Raw genomic sequence first — 4671 nt, forward strand, 5'->3', positions numbered from 1 at the left:
ATACTACTCAATTGCTTCCATGAAGCCACAATTATGCTTATACCTAAACCAAACACTCCCATAAAAGAACGAGTTCAAACCAATTGCCCTTATGAATATCGACACAAAAAATATTTAATAAAATTCTCATTAACCAAATCCAAGAATACATCAAAACGATCATCCACCATGATCAAGTAGGCTTCATCCCAGGGATGCAGGGATGGTTCAATATACCGAAATCCATCAAAGTAATCCACTGTGTAAACAAACTCAAAGAAGAAAATCACATGATCATCTCCTTAGAAAGATCGGGAATTCAAGGCACAAACCTAAACATAGTAAGAGCAATATACACCAAACCAGTAGCCAACCTCAAACTAAACAGAGAGACACTTGAAGCAATCCCACTAAAATCAGGGAGTAGACCAAGCTGCCTACTCTCTCCCCTACTTATTCAAGAGAGCACTCAAGGTCCTAGCCAGAGCAATCAGACAACCAAAAGCAGGTCAAAGGGATACAAGTGGGAAAGAAAGAAGTCAAAATATCACTCTTTGCAGATGATATGTTAGTATACTTAAGTGACCCCAAAAGTTCCGCCAGAAACCTACTAAGCCTGATAAACAACTTCAGCCAAGTGGATAGGGAGAAAATTAACTAAAACAAATCAGCCACCTTCCTCTTCTCAAAGGAAAAACAGGCTGAGAAAGAAATGAGGGAAAGGACACCCTTCACAGTAGTCACAGATAACATAAAAGGCCTGGGTATGACTCTAATCAAGCAAGTGAAAGATCTGTGTGACAAGAACATCTCTTGCATAAAGGTAGATTAATCTGCACTGAGACAAGTATTAGCGTTGCCTATATCCACATGAGATAATGAACAAGGTATCTGGTAATAACTACTGGTTTTCCTCGACCATGAAATAAGTAAAATCCTATTCTGTGAATCCTAATATCACTAAATGGATTTTTTTCCTCTCCAGAAAGAAACAGGTGATAAGAACAGAATGTGGGGGCTGGGGATTTAGCTCAGTGGTAGAGCGCTTACCTAGGAAGCGCAAGGCCCTGGGTTCGGTCCCCAGCTCCGAAAAAAAGAACCAAAAAAAAAAAAAAAACCAAAAAAAAAAAAGAACAGAATGTGGTGAGTGGTTGGTGTTCGCAGTGTTTGACGGAAGGCTGGGGTCCAGGTCTCCCCTACTTCAGTGTTTCAAACCATTCAGCAGCTTCTCTTTACGGGAATGGAGACAACATCTGGCAGAGCCATGACCATCCATGATTCCGGGAATAGTGAAGAACATTTTCAGTGTATAATATGAAGTTTTGGCACCCAGTGGCATTGGAAGACACAATGGCATGGATAGGTAAGGAGGATGCTTCCTTACAAAAAGCGTGTGAATTTAAAAAATGGAGTCCATCAGGCCAAAGTGTACCCCCCACACGGCTGGATTGTGTGCGCTGCCCACAGGCCCTTGCCCTGCCTGCTGACTAAGATACAACCCAATGAGCCCCAGCTCCCTGCAGTGCTCACTCTCTCAGGCACCTTGCTGTGCTGGACAGCTCCAGGCAAGGCAGTTAAGGCCAAAACCAGTGACAGTGGCAGGCACAGCATGCCTAGTGCCAGCGAGTGCCACTGGCAGTTGCAAGAGCTGTGCAGGAAAATGGAGAACCTGCCGTGCTGTAGGCACTGCTGCAAGGAGCAGCAGACGCAGGACTGGAAGAAGCACAAGCTGGTGTGCAGGGCAGAGAGGACCCCAAAGCGCAGCTGGATGTGCACTGCCCCACGTTACTACCCTGCCCGGTGGGGCAACCCAGAGCTGTGTGAGCCTGCTACTGCACAGGGAGGGGAGCGGTGCGGCCTGGTGAATACCTGGTTCCGGGCCTGGTGAAGGAAAGGACAGTCCAGGCCCACCACGGCCCAGCTACTAGGATCCTTCGCCTAGCACGTCTCTGGGTGTGAGTGAGGCAGCCTGTGTTCCCAGGTCGGCGGCCCCTGGGAGGCGCTGAGTCCTGGTGGAGAGCTGTAGCCCAATGGGCAAACGAAGCCTCTGCCTGTGATGAAACTGGCGTTGGGAGTGCATTGTGTTGTGCACGAACAACTACAGCATCTGCATAACGGACCACTTCCTAGGAAGAAAGACCCGGCAACAGATCATCGAAGAGGTGCACGCCCTGCGAGGCTTTGGCAAGTTCACATACAGGCAGCTGGTCAGTCAGAGTGTGACTCTTCCAAGGACATCTAGCAGGAACAGATCACCTGGGTTGATGACAAAGAGACCATCTATCGCCCTGCTCATGAGCAGCATGGACGACTGATCCCCCGCAGCAGCGGGGAGCTGAGCACTAGAGGATAAACTGCTAAAAGAAACTTTGGTCCCCAATTCTTGTCATACTCTATTAGCCCTCTGGTGAGCGCTCTGGGTCACCCTGAGGAACTAAAACGAATTTCCCGTGCTGACAGGATATCCAGAAGTGATGCTGACCAGCAGCAGGTGAAGTTCTGCCTGCGGATAGGACACGCCCTGCTATTGGTCAGGTGACCAAGGGATTCTGTTGAATCTCTGTCCAGCATTAACTGGTCACATGTATATACCCAGAGCACAAGGGCACTCCGCTCCTCTGTGGATGTTATCCTCTTGGTGTATCATGCTGACTGGTCTGCTGAGCCGAGGCTTGAAGACCTGAGCAGAAGATGCTTTCCTTTCCCAGAGGGCTTAGTCTGCGTTGAGTCTGTTTTTCTATTCTTCATTGACGTGACATGGGGGACATTTGGATTTGGCCATCTAATATGTTGAACCAGTGCAGTTCAGAGTGGGGCAGCGCCACGCCATGGTTGCTTGTTACCCAGGCAACAAAATAGGCTATGTCCATCACATCAATAACCCAAATGGAGAAGGAAGACTCAGGACCTGTATGCATTATCTAAATAAAAACTGGGACGCCAAGGTAAGTGGAGGTATCATTCGAATTTTTCCAGGAAGGCAAAGCCCAGTTTGCTGTCAGTGAACCCAAATTTGATCCACTGCTGTTTTTCTGGTCTGACAGGCATAACGCTCATCAGGTACAGACAGCACCCACTACCAGGTATCCAATAACTGTTTGCTATTTTGAGGCAGATGAGCGAGCAAAAGCTAAAGTAAAATATCTAATCGGCGAGAAAAGTGTGAGCATTGAAATGAAGCCCCAATCAGTCAGCAAAATGGCTAGCAGGGCCATGAAATGTGAAAATGATCAGTTCTTCCAGTGGCTCGGTTCTTTTGTCAGTTGTGTGTCACACCATCCTGTGTGCACAGGCCTGGATAGAAGAGTAGATGAAATAACAAAATTACAACACCAACCAAATTTCCCTGCTAATCCCTTGGGGACAATATTTTTTTATCTTTCTTCATCTTCCCATGAGACAGTTTCTACCCTTAACCTTCCCCATCACAAGATAACACAGATTTGACCTTAGAAGGGGACAGCAATAGTTGACCCTAGAAACTCTATTGTCACAGAGGCACTGCTCGTAATGTCTACTTAAGGCCTTCTGGAGTTAAGTGAAGCCTAAGATGTCTCTCCTCAGCTAGTGAACACGGGTACACATTCAGTAGATATTGTCCTGTCTTTTACATTTGATGGTTTAGCAAAAAGACGGAAGAAAGAAGAAAGCAATGTCAGACGCCGCAGGCCCCAGGAAATCTATGCAGAATCGCCATAGATGTGGTTGCGCTTTTTAAATAAAACACACAGAGCTTTCCAAACCTATTTATTTTTATTTTAGTTTTTTTAAGATTTATTCTGCATACAGCATTCTGCCTGCATGCATGCTTGCCGGCCAGAAGAGGGCGGCAGATCTCACTATCGATTATTGTGAGGCACCATGTGGCTGCTGGGAATTGAACTCCGGACCTCTGGAACAGTGGCCAATATTAACTGTGGAACCATCTCTCCAGCACCATTGCTTCTATTCTAATCTGCCCAGTGTCTCCAGTTAATTTTCTTATGAATGTTCTCTTGGCAATATAAAGTTTGATCTTACCCTGTCCCTTATCTTGTCCCTCAAAAGGGACACACATCTGCAATGACATGTTCATTTTGAGTTTTGGATTTTGTAATCGAAGATCTCCTTTTGCTTGTATTTAGCATGGAACGATCTATGTAAACAAGGATGTTCTACTCCCTGCTTCTGCCCTCCTGCTTGAACTCTTGAACTAACAGTGGACCACCACCACTTCTTCTTTGTGTCCTAAAACCACAAACAAGCAATTAAGTGCCTACTAGGGCATTACAAAATGTGCTATTACCTTAGATGATTCACGACATGGTGTATAGATTAACAACTTGTAGTTGGGTATTTCGAGTTTGTTCCATTGGACTAGACAGAAGACTCTGGTCTGAATTTTCTTTTCTTTTCTTTTTTTTTTTCGGAGCTGGGGACCGAACCCAGGGCCTTGTGCTTGCTAGGCAAGCACTCTACCACTGAGCTAAATACCCAACCCCTGGTCTGAATTTTCTAATGGCGTTAAGTGCCCTGGGTTGCCTAGCATTTTCATTTTTCTGAAAGTCCTTTGGACTTATGCCAGAGTGAGGGATGAGCAGGAATCTCACTGGAATTAAGTGTCCGTTTAAAACTGAGGTTGGGTTTCTTTTGAGAGAGCAGTGCGTGTAGTGGGGATGACTCAGGTCTCCTCCAACACTTCGACTTAGAGCC

The 4671-nt window shown here is 46.1% G+C and overlaps 1 pseudogene; it reads left to right on the forward strand.

Moving 5' to 3' along the window:
- The first annotated feature begins 1639 nt into the window (after positions 1-1639).
- On the forward strand, positions 1640-3678 carry LOC148006450 (egl nine homolog 1-like; annotated as a pseudogene).
- The last annotated feature ends 993 nt before the right edge of the window (positions 3679-4671 follow it).

This window comes from Rattus norvegicus, chromosome 3, assembly GCF_021556685.1.
Source record: "Rattus norvegicus strain SHRSP/BbbUtx chromosome 3, alternate assembly SHRSP_T2T, whole genome shotgun sequence".
Lineage (NCBI taxonomy): Eukaryota > Metazoa > Chordata > Mammalia > Rodentia > Muridae > Rattus > Rattus norvegicus.